Source organism: Cynocephalus volans, chromosome 14 (genome assembly GCF_027409185.1).
Source record: "Cynocephalus volans isolate mCynVol1 chromosome 14, mCynVol1.pri, whole genome shotgun sequence".
Classification (NCBI taxonomy): Eukaryota; Metazoa; Chordata; class Mammalia; order Dermoptera; family Cynocephalidae; genus Cynocephalus; species Cynocephalus volans.
The window spans coordinates 24746137-24763846 of NC_084473.1; the positions used below are offsets into that span (position 1 = coordinate 24746137).

The following is a 17710-nucleotide window of genomic DNA, read 5'->3' on the forward strand; positions in this document are numbered from 1 at the left end:
GGTTCCAATAAAAAAAAAATTCAATAATTGTACTCCACTACTATACAGAGCTCTAAATAGCTAAATATAATATCAGCAGGCTGTGGTAACTGTTAAATAAATCATGTAAAGCATTTAGTACAATACTTGGCACAAAACAAGAGCCTAATAAACATTAGCTATTGATATTATTGTGTACTATTTGATTATAGTGCACTATTAGATTATAGCACTATTTGATTGTAGTAAAGCTCAGTTACCAGGATATTTAGTCCAAACCTGATTATTACAGCATTTCACTCCTGTTTTAACTTATATATAATGTTACTAAAATACAAACATTAAAGATCAAAATGTGGGTTTTTTTAAAGGTTTTGTTTGTTAAAAATGAATTAACAAGTATGGACATGTGCTGTCTAGGTGAGCACAGCAAGTACGTAAACCATCTACAATATATCTGTTTCTCTTAGTTACCTACAACTCAGAAAGGCCTGTCCTAGTCTTAACATATTAAAGAGAAAAAGGAGCTGGCTGGTTAGCTCAGTTGGTTAGAGTACAGTGCTGATAATACCAGGGTCTGGGGTTCAATTCCTGCTCTGGCCAATGCAAAAAAAAAAAAAGAGAGAGAGAGAGAGAGAGAGAGGAAAAACAATGATAATTTCAACAAAAGGCAAAAAAAAGCCCCCAACAAAATTCAACACCCCATAAAAACACAAACCAAGAACAGAAGAAAACGTCCTTAAATTGACAAAAGACATCTACCAGAAACCCTCAGTAAGCACTCTATCTAATAGTGAAACACCGGAAGCATTCCCATTCAGGAAAAAGATTAAAATCCCTATTATCATCACTGCTATTCAACTTCTGTACTGGAGGGGCAATGCAATGCAATAACAAAGAAAAAAGTGGCATAAAGTTGAGTAAGGAGCGTGGTCAATTCTAGTCAACACAGTGCAGTGGGTACATACTTTGATGCATCCCCTCTGGTCCAAATACACAGTAATGATAAAACATTAAAAAATAAAATTTTAGGCTTCAGCTGTGCCCTTCAGATGGAGTTACTTGGAGGCAGCAAGAGAGAAGAGGGCCTTGGCAGCCCTCAGGACAGCAAGACTGCTAACAGGGTTCACGTAGACCCACACAGGAGCGAGCAGCCAGAACAGCTGAAGCAAGGGAGCCACTCAGAGGCCGGTGAGTCATCCCAAGGGACCCACGCAGGGCCCGTCCCATGGGAAGTGTTTGCAGCATGGGCAGCGGGGGAGACGTGCCCACCAGGGGAACACTGGGACACAACAAGGACAGCTGATCTGCCCCCCAATCAGCACAGGACCACTCAGAGGAGACTGGTCAGGAGTGCAGAATTGCATGGGGTGCAATTTGATGAAAAAACTCAGGCCCAGATCAGAGATTCTACAGAACAGAGATCCACCGGGTCTCTGGAGAGCTGGAAGTACCTATAAGGTCAACCATTAAACCCCGAGCTGCACAAAGAGCCTTCCCTAGGGAAACAGCAGCAAAGCAGCCATGTAGCTCAACCACACAGCTCAAGTACTGGTCCCCACAGGAAGTTGCCCCGTGTTAGAAGCAAAGGACAAAAAGTTAGTTCTGGCCCAGGCACACCATCAGCACGTTGGGGCCTGTCTGGGAACTGGAGGCTTGGATCTGGGGACCGGACCCCACTCCCACTTCCAAGCAAACTGCACCAGTGCCTCGCGGCCAGCCTAGGGACCTGAAGCATGGAGAAGGGGAATGGTCCTCTCTCCCACAACCAGGCACACCGCACCAGAGCTTCAGGGCCCGCCCAGGGACCTGAAGCACAGAGAAGGGGACTGGACCTCTCTCCCACAACTAGGCACACCACACCAGGACCCTGGGCCCCGCCCAGGGACCCAGGGCATGGAGAAGGGGACTGGACCACCCTCCCACAACCAGGCACACTGAGCCAGCACCTTGGGGCCCACCCAGGGACCCAGGGTATGGAGTTGGGGACCGGACGACCCTCCCACAACCAGGCACAACATGCCAGCACCTCAGAGCCCACCCAGGGGACCCAGGGCATGGATAAGGGGACCGGACCTCTCCCCGACAACCAGGCACAATAAGCCAGTGCCTTGGGTCCCACCCAGTGACCCGAGGCATGGAGCCAGGAACCAGACCCTCCTCCCACAACAAGGCACATCATGCCAGTATCTCGGGGCCCACCCAGGGACCCGAGGCAAGGAGAAGGGGACTGGACCTCTCTCCCACAACCAGGGACACCTTGCCAGCACCTCAGGGCCCGCCCAGCCCAGAGGCATGCAGAAGGAGACTGGACCCTCCTCCCACACCAGGCACAAAACGCCAGCACCTCAGGGCCCACCTGGGTACGCAAGGCATGGAGAAGGGGACCGGACCCTCCTCCCACAACCAGGCACACTGTGCCAGTACCTCAGGGCCTGCCCAGGGACCCGGGACATGGAGAAGGGGACTGGACCCCTCTCCCACAACTAGGCACATGGCGCCAGTGCCTTGGGGCCTGCCCAGGGACCAGAGGCATGGAGAAGGGGACCAAACACACCCCACAACCAGGCATACCGCCAGTGCCAAGGAGCATGCCAAAAACAGCACCTCCACGTGGGTGGCCCACCACAGCCACCATAATAACCATGGCTGCTGCAAAAGTGGCTAGACGCCACAGCCACCACACAGATGGACCGCCAACCACTGGAGTACATTCACACAAGAAGAGTCACCAGCAGAGACAAAGAAAAGAAGAGGATGTCTCTTTCCATAAAACCCATTTCAGAGTGACAGAAGAGGCATCTGCTCTATGATAATATTGGGGGACCTGATCACATCTCTCAGCGTTGTACAGATCATCTAGGCAACAAGTTAACAGAATAACCATTATTCTTTCAGAAAGAGAGAAGAAATCTAGGGCAATTAGAGGGGGGAGGGGGAGGGAATGGGGGAAGGAGAGAGGTTGGACAAGGGGCATAAAGAATAATTATGATTTGTAACAATATATATGCTAGTACTATTGATTTAATCAATATATCTCAATGTTCAACCCCAAAAATATGTATAATTGATTTTGATTCAATAAATAAAATAAATTTTAAATAAATAAATTAAATTAAATAAAAATTTAAAAACAAAAGAAGTAAGAGTCAAAAACAAGATAAACCTACATTTGGATCAGAAACAGAACAGATACACAAAGTTATGAGCAGGACCAAAGCTACAGGCTTGCTGGATTCTGAGTCCACAGTCAGGTGTACACTTCCTGCAGAGCAATAATGACACAAAGCAGAGGAGGTTGGAGAAACAGAAGACACCTGAGCCAGACTCCCCGCTGAAGGCCAGGGACGAAGCCAGAGCTGAAAGAGAGCTAAAAAATACTGCTGCCATTCTCTGCCTAGAATGACAGTTTATATATGCGCTGGGCTTAGAAAAGTGGGAAGACACAAACAGCATCACAACCAGGAACCGAACCAAGATACATTCTCTGTGAGTGGATCTAAAATAGGCCAATTACCTCAAAGGGCAGGACCCCTGGCCCACCATTATCATACCCGACTCTAGACTGGGATCCAGCAGGTCAGTTGAAGCACCCAAAATATCACCACACGAGGAAGGGTGAGCACAGAGATAAGAAAACAAAAATCAAAAGCTTTCACAGTCAAAGTGAGTCAGTAAGCCAAAACTTCAAAACACATGAAGAGACATAATGCTAAGAAAGAAAAAAAAGCAACAATTGAATATAAATTCATTCCAGATGAAGTTTAATTTTATAAAACAGTCTGACAAAGACTTATTTTATAAGTACATTTAGGGTGCTTGAACATAAATTTTAAAAATTATTGGGAATGCAAAATGGTAGTCATTTTGGAAGACAGTTTAGCAGTCTCCCACAAAGCTAAACATATTCTCTCCAAACAATCCAGCAATCGTGCTCCTAGGTATTTACCCAAATGAGTTAAAAACTTATGTCCACACAAAAGCCCGCACACAGATATTTATAGCAGCTTTATTCGGAACTGCCAAAAACTAGAAGCAACCAAGATGTCTTTCAGTGGGTGAATGAATAAACAAACTGTGGTACTCCCAGACAATGAAATATTACTCAGTGCTAAAAAGAAATAAGCTATCAAGCCACAAAAAGACATGAAGGAACTTTAAATGCATATTGCTAAGTGAAAGAAGCCAGTCTGAGGAGGCTACGTACTGTATGATTCCAACTATATGACATTCTGGAAAAGACAAAACTATAGAGACAGTAAAATCATCACTGTCTGACACGGGCTTAGGGTGAGGGAGGGAATAATGAGTAGGTGGAGCACAAAGGATTTTTAGGGCAGTGAAATTATTCTGTATGATACTGTAATGACATTACATGTAGTGCCATGTAATGACATTAATGATATGACATTATGCAATTTGTCAAAACCCATAGAACTGTATGACACAAAGAGTGAACCCTAATATAAATTATGGACTTTAATTAATAATAATGCAGCAATATTGGTTCAACAATTGCAACAAATGGACCAGACTAATGCAAGATGTTAATAATAGAGAAAACTATGGGAAGGAGAGGGTATATGGGAATTCCTTGTACTTATCCAGCCATTTTGGTCAAAGTTGTATTGATCTATTTTTATTAAGTTATGTATATTGTTTTTAAAAATATATCACTAACAATTTCACTTTTGGATATATATACAAAAGAAGTGAAACAGGCAACTGTACACCAACATTATCAGCAGCATTATCCACAATAGCCAAAAGGCAGAAACAACCCAAATGTCCATCAATGGATGAATGAATAAACACAATGCGGTATATACATACAATGAAATATTATTCAGCCTTAAAAAGGAAATTTTGACACATGCCACAATATGGATAAACCTTGAAGACATTATGCTAAGTGAAATAAGCCAGACACAAAAGGACAAATTTTGTTTGATTCCACTTATATGACGTACCTAGAGTGGTTATATTCATAGAAACAGAAAGTAGAATGGTGGTTGCCAGGGGCTGAAGGTAGGGGAGAATGGGCAGTTAGTGTTTAATGGGTAGAGTTTCAGTTGGGTAAAATTTAAAAGTTCTGGAGATAGTTGGTGGTGGTGATTGCAGAACAGTGTAAATGTATTTAATGCCACAGAACTGTACACTTAAAAATGGTTAAATGGTAAATCTTATGTTATGTATATTTATTTCACCACAATAAAAAATTATGAAAAAATGTACAGAACTGGTTATCCAAATTGAAAATAAAAATTCTCTCTATTATATCATACATAGAAATAAATTCCACATGGAAGGCAAAACTTTTTTAAACTTTTAGAAGAAAATACAAGAATATATCTCTCACTCATACCCTGAGGCAGAGAAGATTTTCTTAAATCAGACACACACACACACACACACACACACACACACACACACACACACACGACAAGACAGTTAAGGGAAATTTTTCATAAATATGACATTAAATCTTAAAACTTATATACAACCAAAGACATTGTTAACAAAGGGAAAGGAAAAGCCTCAGACTGGCAGGATGCATTTGCAACACATGTATCCAAAAGAATTAGTATCCAAAGTAACCTAACTGTTCCTCAGTGAGTGAAAGGATACATAAGCTGTGATTTAAATCTACAAGTAAATATGCTCAACTGTTAAGAATAAATGGGCCAGATAGACAAGTAGCAACATGGTTAAATCTCCATCAATTATAATTTAAAATGTGCACTCCTTTGACATAGCAATTCTAATTTATTTTTCATTCAAGCAGCAATGGCCATTAATGAGGAGGGGATCAAATAAACTACACTACAGTACAAGACATACTACATAAGAGACTGTGCAGTAGTTAAGAAGATTCAGGTAGATCCCTATGATACAACATGGAAAGATCTTAAACCATTTAGGGAAAAATGTTGCAGAACAACGTGTACAGTATGATGTCACTAATGGGGGGCGGCTCTGCTTTATTTCCCCCCTGTATTACATACATATATATATACACACACACACGATAATGCATAAAGAAACGTCTGGAAGGATGGAAACAAACTGATAACTACAGTTTCTATGGAGAAGGGAGAAGGTCAAGGGGGCTTTTATTCTGTCTGTACCGTTTGAGTATTTCACAAGCGAGTGCACATTCTGAGCCACTTGCAGAGTTGCAGCACAACTCCAGGAGCAGCCCTGCACAGGGACTCCAATGTGGATGGCACCCCCTAAAGCTGGGCAGTATACAGCCTGCACAACTAGACGCCACAATCTGATGCCTGTGTAATTAGAAATAAATAAAATGGGCAGGGGGGGGAACTGACTGTAAACCAGCATGAGAGAACACTCTGGAGTGAAAGAATTTTCTACATCTTGATTGGGATAGTGGTTACAAAGTATATATACATTTTTCAAAACTCATCCAACTGTACAAAGGAAATAGGTGCATTTTATCATATGTAAGCTATATATCAATAAAGTTGATTTTAAAATAAATATAAATATATAAATAAAATAAAATATCATTGGGAGACCCTGGGACAAGGCATCCAAAAGTGCAGAACCTAGGCACCCCAAAACAAAAACTAGTAGATACCTGCTGTTTGCACCCTGAAACACACAGTCCTAAAACAAAAGAGAAATTAGGTTACTTTTTCAAGGTTTACTGTGCCAGCCAAATTTGAATTAATATTGCCCTTATTTTCTATATGAAGAAATTAGAGCTCTGAGAGATTAATATTAAAGACATAAAATAAATAGTAAGTTGAAATTCTGTTGATTCTAGTTTAATTTTCTACCTATAAATAGGAATTTTCTCTCTCAGGCATAGTGGACACCCAAAAACCCTGGCAGCACCACCTTGACTGCACAACCCCCTTCAAAGGCAATTCCACTTATGTATGATAAAAACCCTCTGAGAACTCATAAAAGGTCAAGTTTTAATTTGGCAGACAAAGTAACCTAACAGGCACTGCAACCCAGGGAACTGAAAAAGCAGCCTGGAGCTGGAGAGTCCAGAAATCCAACCAAGGCAGAGGACAAGTAGAATTTCTTCCTTACATTAGAGCAGAAACACATTCCCTTACTATTGATCTAACGTCCAAGAACCAGGATATAAATGAAAAGATGTTCTCTAGGCAAAAGTGCTCTCCTTCGTCCTCGAGTGACAGAAAAAGCCAATGAGAGGACAAAGGGAGTGATCTCAAGCAACTGCACAAGGAGCAAGCCCCTGACATCCAACATGCAAGAAACAAGAGAACGTGGTATCATGGCCACAAGAAATCACGACACGACTCCACACCTCAGCCACTGCTTTAACATGCCCAGATCTAAGAGCCTGGGTTATCTCACAGGGCAGGAAGAGAGAGAGAACGAACGTGAGGAGCAGGAGAAGCCCATCAACCACCCCTAACACTAGAGTGATTGATACCGACCTGTCCGTGTAAAATATAGCAGGACCTTGCTTCGTTCATTCATTCCTGTAAACAGACATCTCTCACACTACTGCTGGGAGCCAGGCAACATTCTGAGGATTTAGCAGGAAAGAGTCAGGACGCTTAATTCTACTTGGGAAGGAAGGGAACTTCCTTTCTCTCTCCAAATTTCTTTTCCCCTTCTCCCCCTTTAAGTGGTACACAGAAGAACCTCTAAAACTCCCAAATTCCTCCCACAAGCTTCTTTGACTTCCCTGATTTATCACCCAAACCAAGCAACTTATGGCTCCAATTTTCCAATACTTGGAAAAGACGAAAGAGACCTCAAGTGGGTAGGGCATGAGACATAAAAATCAGTGCTGCTTTGAATTTTACACGCATACCTTCACAGCCGATTTGTCAGCACCTCAACAGCAGATGCCGGTTGTGTGCTATACCATTTCGTGGCCCCAGTGCTGACCACGGCTCTCTATCCACGGTAGCTGATCAATAAACGTTTGCTAAGAAAGCTGGAAGGTCTTCCTAACCCCAAGGCCTGGCACAGGAATGTAACAGCGAGCGTTCGTTAGCTGCATCCTCCCTCCTCTCAGGACACTTTCCCTTCAAGGGTGACCTCGGTGGACAGGTTCGCTGTTAGGGTGATCTGACATAAATTCCCTTCCCTCTGCCAGGGCCTGCCTGCCTCACCTGCCCTCTGCCAGGACCTGCCTCATTCGCCCCCTTCAGCCCCTAACGCAGCCAGCCCGGCTCGAGCAGCCTCAGCCCGGCTCCGCGCCGGGTGCCCTGGGCGCGCTCGGGGCCCCACAGACCCCTCCCCGGCCAGGGCTCAGCGCCCCACGGCGCCGTGCCGGGCTCCGCCGCATCCCTCCGCTCGCCCTCCGGGGCTGAGCGCGCGGCGCCGTCTCCCTTCGCAGCCACCCCGCGGTGCCGCGGCCCCGGCTCCCTGCGAGCCGTCCCCGCCTCCCCCGGCCCGCACCCCGCAGGCTCCCGCGGTCCAGACGCTGCGCGGGCTGCCTTCCCGCTCCTCGCCGGCGCGAGGCTCCAGCCCCGCTCTCCTCTCCCGCAGCCCCGGGGGGCCGCCGCGGGCTCCCCACCTTGCTCACTTCCCGGCCGGAGCTGGGGGCGTCGGGAAGGTCTCGGCGGCCGCAGACTCCTCCGCCTCCTCCGGCCCGGCCCCCTCGGCTGAGGCGGCGGCAGCGCCTGCTCAGGCCCCGGAGCCGCCCCCGCGGGGAACGTCCTCAGCGCCTGGCTCGCGCCGCTCCCCCGCCCGGCACGCGCAGTGAGTCCGCCCCCGGCGCGAGGGCGCGAGGACGGAGGGCGGAGGGGCGGGCGCGCGCCGCCAGCGCGAGCGCGCGGCCGGGGGCGGAGCTTTTGGCGCGCCGGGCGGGGGCGGGGAAGCGGGCCGAGTTCCCCTCAAGCCCCGCCCCCGCCCCGCCCCCATCTGGCCTACCGGGTTCCGGGCAGGGGGCGGGGAAACCCACCCCCTCGGGGCTGGCCCCACACGCCTGCGGCCGGCGGCGGAGGTGCTTTCAACTCCACAGGTATCTGCCCCGCCGGCTGCATGCTCGGCCCGACGTGACTACAAGGTAAAGAATGCAAAGAACCACCCCCATGAGTCATTCATCGGCGCCTCGAGCACGAAATCCTGCTCTGAGTGACTTTCCAAATTAACTCAACAACCGACTCTGTGCCTAGCACTGTACCAGGTGCCGTGTGGGGTCACGGTCACGGTCGCGGCCCCTGGTGTCGAGGAGCTTAGTGTACGGCCAGGTCTGGTGACCCGTGCAAAGCTGAGCCACAGTGAGATGCTATGAGAGGGCAGAGAAGGGACAGATCACTTCCGCCTGAAAGGCAAGGAGGGGTTCCTGGAGGAGGGGGCATTTGTGTTCAGCATCGAAAGAAGAAAAAGGACTCCTAGGAGAAAAAAGGAGGACATTAAGGCGGGGGAAACAGCTTGTGCTAACGAGCAGAGGTGGCCGGGTTTAGCGTCACCACCAGCTTCTTTGTCTTATTATTATTCATTTTTTATAGAATCCTTTCCAAACTGTGTGAAATATAGGAGATGGTGCCAAATTAGGAAAAACTAAGGCTTTTTTAATGGCTCAAATGGCCATCTTTCTCAATATTATTTAAGGCTTCAGACATCCGGGTCCTTCAAGGCCGATTGGTGAGTGAGAGAAGGCTTAAGCTCCCCAGCGAAGTGACCACAGGCCAGTGTGTTTTGAGTCTAGTTTTTACTGCTTCTTGGCAGCTTATGGAAAAGCAGATCGTGCCACTGCCTGCTGCTGTCTGCCTGCCTGCCTTTAGAACACCCTCTTCCTCCTCTCATCTTACTATTTTTAGACTCCTGTTGTGAAGAAAATGCTGATAACCAACTTTGTTAAGTGAGAGTAAACAGGTTCCTCGAAAAAAAGGGTATCACTTTTCACATATGTATTGTGCCAGTATTTCGCATGCTTGAGGAGACTTCTTCACTTGTATGCAAGGTCTTGACTATGTTCTGAACATGTTAAGATACTCAAAATACAAGTAAGAGACATCTAGTTTATTCATTTATCATTTATTGAGCACCCACTATGTAGAAGGCATTGAAAGGGTAAAACATTGATTCTGTCCTTTGGAGAGAAGATGTGTAAATGATGTAAAATAAATATGTAAACATTGCTTGATATGTATGCCCTATTGATTGAAACTAAGGTAATTTCAATCTGTGGGCTAGATTATTACAGACCATTCTGGGGATTAACTACTTTAACCAACCTTGTATTAGCATCTCTCTGTCTCTGCTCTGTATTTCATCACTTGCCACATCCTCAGAAAACCTTTCAAACATCATTCAATCATTCTCCCCCTCTCACTCCAAAATTACCAACTTCTCTTACCTACTTGTCTTTTTCCCTCATCATCTATGCATGTCCAAGCTTTTTCTATCCTAACAGAAAAGGCCAAATCTCTGTCCCTCTTGGTTCTGCTCCAGTTACTACTCCCTCTCTGTATTTTCCTTCACGAATGTCTTGAAAGTTGTCTACACCCATCTCTACCTCCTCAGCAGCTTCTTGCTCCTCAACCCATGGCGAAGTAGCTCCTGTCCCCACATGACTCACTGCACTCAATCATTAATGGTTTGTTTGATCCTAAATGCCACAGGCCATTTTTGAGTCCTCCTGTTACTAGAACTCTCAGTGGCATTTGACAACACGAAGCATTTCACTCTCTTAGACACTCCCTTGGCTTCATGACATGCCTCCTCTCCTAACCCTTCTGACCATTCTTCAGTCTCCAGAGTTCTGTGCTCAGCTCTTATCACACCCCACATGTTCTCCTTTGACTATTTTATCCACTCCCTCTATTCATTTATCACGTATATAAGCAGCTCCCAAATACATTGTCTCTAGATCAGACCCCTCATCTGTGTTCCATGTTCACAAAAGCCCAACAGACTTCTCTACCTGGATGTCCCAGAGACACCTCAAGCTCTACATGTCTAAAACTGGTTAGCACTACTGTCCATCCAGTTGCCCAATTCAGAAACCTGGTAGCCATCCTTGATTCCTTCCTCTGCCTATCCCCACCCAGTACCACTAAGTCCCATTAATTTTACTTCGTAAGTAACTCTGGAATCTGTCCCTCATAGCCCCTCCCACCTAGACCAATGCAACAGCCTTTTATCTGATCTCCCTCCTGTAATATTGTATCTTCCAATCCATCTTCCATACACAGGTTGGAGAAAACTTTCAAATATTTACCATCTGTGGTGTCACAGCTTAGTGTAGCACTCAAGACCTTCCATTAATCTACCCTCGCCTGTTTCTCCATTCCACCTCCTGTTGCTTCCTACACACACACCATCCATACCCTTGGAATGTTCCTACTCTCCCTTGTCTCCATATCTTTGTGCTTATTTCTCTCTCTGGAATGTCATTTGAATACAAGTAAAGAATGTCCAACATACGTGTAGCTGAAGTCCATGTATGTTGAAGTAACAATCCGAGACACTTTCTGGAAATAAGAAAACATAAACCTACATAATGAAAGGGCCTGCATATACCTGGGAAAAGTGCCAGAGAATGATTAACTCTGCAGCTATACTATTAAAACTATTAAACCAAAATAATAGTAATAATCTTCAGGCCTCCAGGCAAAAAGTTCAAACTGTTAAAAGGGTAAGAAAATGAGGCTGCAGTACAATAAAGATGGCTGCAAATTCTTTATCACTCCTTTTGATGCAGGGCAGCCTTAGCGAATTGCTCGATCAATAGAGTGTGTGATGTTCTGGGATTTCGAAGCCCCAGTCATAAGAAGTCTTGAAGTGTGTCCACCTGGGTCTTTGAGAACACTTGCTCTTACAGCCCTGAGTTACTATGAAAATTATCTAACTCCCTGTGGAAAGGTTCTGGGACTATGTAGAGAGGGAGTGGACCTAACTGGGCCTAAGTGATAGGAATGAAGTCATCATGAATACTCTGTCAGTCCAGACGTCAGCTGAATACCACTGCATGACCTCAGCTGAAGCCATGTGGAATCATCCAGCCAAGCCCTGCCTGAGTTCCTGACCCCAAAGAGTATGAAATTATAATCAAAATGCTTCTTACGCTAAGCCATTCTTTCTAGGGAAGGTAGTTTATTTTGGAGTCAGGTAGCCAAAATAGTTGGCATCAGACTTCTCAAGAGCAACATAAAAAGTCAGGTAATAGTGATGCAGCATTTTCAATATTTTTAGAAACTCAAGAAAAGAAAATGCAGGTTAAGGATTTTATATCCATCCATCCATGCTGTTTTTCTAGCACCAAGGCTATTAAAAAAAAAACTGTTTACAAAATGCAAGAACTCAAGGAATACTCCTATAATCCCATCCTAGGTATCTATCTACTAGAGCAGGAGTCAGCAAATTTTTTTTGAAGCATCACATAGTAAATATTTGAGACTTGGCCATCTAACTACTCCACTCTGCCATTGTAGCACAAAAGCGACCGTAGTTGATATGAAATATATGGGTGTGGCTGTGTGTCAATAAAATTGTATTTATAAAAACAGGCATCAGGATGGATTTGGCCCACGGGCTATAGTTTGCCACCCCTGTACTAGAGGAAAAGAAATAGAAAAAGTTATTAAGGAAGCACCTCACAAAAAAGCACAAGGCCCATATGATGTAAGAAAATATTCTAGGGGCCGGCCCGTGGCTCACTTGGAAGAGTGTGGTGCTGATAACACCAAGGCCACGGGTTTGGATCCCTATATAGGGATGGCCGGTTGGCTCACTTGGGAGAGCGTGGTGCTGACAACACCAAGTCAAGGGTTGAGATCCCCTTACTGGTCATCTTTTGGGGGAAAAAAAAAAAAAAGAAAATAATATTCCATGACCAAGTGGAGTTTATGTATCAGTCTGGTAGGGCTACCATAACAAAGCACATCGACTGGTAGGCTTAAAGAACAGAAATTTATTTCCTCGCAGTTCTGGAAGCTACAAGTCCAAGAGCAAGGAGTTGGCAGAGTTGGTTGCTGTGAGGCCTCTCTCTTTGGCTTGCAGAAGGCTGTCTTCTCCATGGGTCTTCACATGGTCCTCCTTCTCAACTACATGTGTTGGTGTGCTAATCTCACCTTTTTATAAGGACATCAGTCATTTTGGATTAGGACCCACCTCTAATAACCTCATTTGAACTTACTTACCTCTTTAAAGGCCCTATCTACAAATGCAGCCACATTCTGAGGTACTGGGGATTAGGACTTCAACAAAGTAAGAGCTAAATGTAAGAGCTAAAACTATAAAACTCTTAGAAGAAAACATAGATGTAAACCTTCATAACCTTGGGTCTGGCAAATTCTTCTTAGATACAACACCATGAATACTAATGGCAAAAGAAAAAAATAGATAAATTGGACTTTATCAAAATATAACTTTTGTGTGTCAAAGGACACCATTGAGAAAGTGGAAAGACAGCCTACAGAATGGGCCAAAGTATTTCCAAATAATATATATGATAAAGTACTTACTTATATCCAGGATATATATGGAAGAATCACAACACAACAATTATAAAACAAAGAACCCAATTAAAAAATGGGCATAGGATTTAATCAGGCATTTCTCCAAAGAGATATACAGATGGCCAATAAGCACATGTAAAGATGCTCAACTTGATTAACTATTAGAGACATGCACGTCAAAAACACAATGAGATACCACTTTACCCCCACTAGAATGCCTAAAATCAAAACCACAGACAGTGGTAAGGACATGGAAAAATTGGAATGTTCATACGTTGTCAGTGGGAATGTAAAATGGTACAGCTGCTCCAGAAAACAGTTTGGCAGTTCCTCAAAATGTTTAACATGAAGTGATTATATGCCCAGCAATTCCACTTCTAGGTATATACCCAGGAGAATTGAGAACATACATCCACACAAAAACCTGAACACAAGTGTTCATAGCAGCCTTATTCATGATAGCCAAAAAGTGAAAACAACCCAAAACTCCATCAGCTAATGAATGGATAAATTAAATGTGGTAAATCCATCTACTGATTGAATTGTGTCCCCCAAAGTCCATATATTAGAAGGTTAATTCCCGCTATAACTGTTGAAGGTAGGAAATCTTATGATGGTATTTGAAAGGTGGGGCCTTGAAGAGGAGATTAGACTGAAGACCATGCCATAGTGAATGGACTAATAATGGTGGTTATGGGTGTGGTTCTAAGGGCTTTAAAAGCAGAGCACATGAGAGTCTCTCTCTCTCTCTCTCTCTGCTCCATTTTCTGCCATGTGAGACCCCCGCATTCCTGTAAAGCGACCACCAAAGAAAACCCTCACCAGATGTGTTCCCTGGACTTTGGACTTCCCAGTCTCTGAAACTGTAAGCAATAAATTTTGTTTTCTTATAAATTACCCAGATCCAGATATTTTGTTATAAGCAACAGAAATGGAGTAATATACCATCCATGCAGTGGAAAATAAAAGAATGACATACTGATACATGCTACAACATGGATGAATCTTGAAAATATTAGGCTAAGTGAAAGAAGCCACTCACAGAAGTCTACCTATTATATGATTCTATGTAACATGAAATGTCCAGAATAGGCAAATCCACAGAGGCAGAAAGTAGATTAGAGGCCACCAGAGGCTGGAGGGGCTGGAGGAAGTGGACAGTGCCTGCTAATGGGTATGAGTTTACTTTTGAGGGTGATTAAAATATTCTAAAGTTGATCATGGTAATGGTTGCACAACTCTGTGAATATACTAAAAACCATCAAATTACACACTTTATATGGGTGAATTATAGGGTATATGAGTTATGTCTTAATAAAGCTTTTTTTTAAAAAGGAAAATTATAAAACACTCCTGAAAGATGCAAATGTTTACCTAAACAAGACATCCCTTGGTTTTGGTTAAAATATTTCAACGTCATTAAGATGACAGGTATGAGGGCCAGCCAGTTAGCTCAGTTGGTTAGAGCACAGCCTTATAACACCAAGGTCACAGGCTTGGATCCCCACACCAGCCAGCTGCTGGGGGTGGCGAGGGGAGACAACAGTTGTCCTTATGTTAATTTATAAATGTAATATGATCCCCTAAAAAATAAAAAAAATTTTTTCTGTAGCTAGACAAGGTGATACCAAAGTTCATATGGAAAAATAAACACTCATGAGTAGCTAGTAAAACACCGAAAAGAAAGACATGAGAGGAGACTAACCCTAGCAAATATTAAAATATACTACATACAAATCCTTTTGTATAAAAACAATGTTCTGGTACATAAATGGACAGACCAATGGAACTGAATAGAAAGTCCAGAAATCAACCCATTACATATGAAAATCCAGTAATGACAATCAATCAAATGGCTGAGGCAAAGATGGACTTTTTAACAAATGGCATTGAGGCAACTAGATATTCATACTCTGTTGGTGAGTTATGGGAAAACACATATTTCTGTAGGGAATGAAAAATAGTACAGCCTTTTTGGAGAAGCATTTGGCAAGATCTAGTGAAATGATATCTACATTTACATTTCAACCTAACACTCCCACTTCTAGGAATTTACCCTAAAGATACCTCCAAAAATACATGTGCACTCTTACATTATTTGTATTTACGAAATATTGGAATCTACCTAAATGCCCCAACATGGAAGACTGATTGAATAAACTATGGTACTTACATACATTACTAGGAAGCTACAAAAAAGAATGAAGAAGATCTTTATTAACTGATATGTAGTCATTCCCAGGTTATATTATTAAGTTATAAAAGCAAAGTACTAAAGCAAATATGTAGTATGTTACCTTTTGTGTGATAAAACAAATAAGAAAATATAATAGATTTACTTATTTTAGTAAAAGGAAACACAAGAACAATAAACCACAAAACAGTGAAATTGGCTAACTAGAAGGACTTGGGCGCTGGCCAGTTAGCTCAGTTGGTAACACCAACTCACAGCCTTGTAACACCAAGGTCAAGGGTTCGGTTTTCCACACTGGCCAGCTGCCAAAAAAAGAAAAAAGAATTGGATGAGAGGACAGGATAGAAAGGATGGGGAGGAGGGGACACATTCCGTGTATATCCTCGTGTAGTTTTGGCTTTTGGAAGCATGTCAATGTCATGTACATTTTAAAATAAAATTAAATCGACAAGGATAGGGAAAAATTTTAAACCTGCAACTGAATGCTAACAGAAACAAATGAACCCAATTATATGTCAAATGAATGAGATAACCACAATGAAGAGGGGAGAAAGAAGTAAATCAAGTAATTCTGAATATGTACTTTGATATACTTCAGTACAATGCAGATAGAAAATAAACTGGGGAAAAAAGAATCCATACCAGGAAAAGCAGAAACACAATGGCCAATAAGCACATTTGAAAATATTGGTTATCTTTATTGCTAATATTTATTTGCAAGTTAAATTTTTGAAATTTAGTATTCAGTGTTAAAGAGTTTCTTGAAGAAATGTAAGTTATGCAATCTTTCTGGAAGGTGATTTGAAAATACATATCAAAATCTTTTAAATCCAGAATTTAGGATTTATTTTGTGAAATTTATTTCTTAGAATTTATTTTATGAAAACATTCAGTGACATGTAATTAAATTCATGTATTAGGATATCTTACCAGTTACTTCTAAAAACCAAAACTGAAAAAAAAACTTACAGGGCTTTGATGGATTAAATCATGAGATAGAAGAGTTCACAACCATTAAAATCACACTGTAAAAGGATTTCATGTCATGTAAAATGATATATGTAGTACAATTCAAATTTTGTTTAAAAATATGTAATTTAATTAAAAAATGTTTTAAAATGTGTGAGAGACAAACAGCCTAATAGAAAATGAGGCAAAAATATAAACAGACATTTTATTGAAGAGTAAACACATATGGCAAATAAACGTGAAAAGAAGTTCTCAATTTCATTAGTATTCAAAAAATTCAAATTAATATTACGATGTCTTACACCTACTAGAATGGCAAAAATTTTAAAGTGTGACAATTCTGAACTCTGGACAGGAGGTTAATCAATTGGGAACTCTCGTACGGTGATACTAGGAGTAAATGTCATTCTGGCAATGCCTCATAAAGTTGAAATTCTGCACACCCTATATCCAGCAATTCCACCACAAAGGTACTCGACACATGCACCAAGAGGCATGTACAAGCACAGTACTGTTCTTAGTACTTATGATGGCAAAGGAATAACAATCCAAGTGTCCAGAAGAAGAAGAATGAATGAAAAAATGTGTATACCTCCACAATGGAAATATTAAACACCAAAGAAAATGAAAGCGCTACATCTGTAACACAACATGGATGAATTAATTGAACCAACTTTTTTTTAGTGGAAACAGCAAGAGACATGACAAGTTATAGTATATACCATTTTTTATAAAGCTCAAAATCAAGTAAACCCAGACAATTTGTAAAAGTACTTTTATAAAGCAAGGGAATAACAAACCCAAACTTGGAGAAAACAGTTACCACATGGGAAGAAGTGGTAGACTAAAGGGTGTGCTTAGGTAAATGACAATTATTGCCATTATTTATCGAGTTTTGTTTCTTGGTGGGTGTGTATAATGTTACATATATTCTTTTGCATGTATCAAATCCCATATTTTTTGAGAGAGCATGTGTGCGTGCGAGTGTGTGTATGTGTTGTGTTCCCTGAATAAAAGGCTGGACAAATATAAACCAAAATATTAGCCAGGGTTATCTCTGGGTGGTAGGATTAAGAATTATTTTAATTTTCTTTTTATTCATATTTTCAAAATTGCCTTAGAAGAACATGTACTTTTTTCGAAG

The 17710-nt window shown here is 42.5% G+C and overlaps 1 protein-coding gene across 21 annotated transcripts in view; it reads right to left on the bottom strand.

Moving 5' to 3' along the window:
- DTNB (dystrobrevin beta) overlaps positions 1-8708 on the bottom strand; it is a 291517-nt gene extending 282809 nt beyond the window's left edge. For all 21 annotated transcript variants that reach the window (XR_010021624.1, XM_063077635.1, XM_063077630.1 and 18 more), the window contains exon 1: positions 8513-8708. The gene's annotated coding sequence lies outside the window, so the exon portion shown is untranslated. The remainder of the gene's footprint in view (positions 1-8512) is intronic.
- Positions 8709-17710: the final 9002 nt, after the last annotated feature.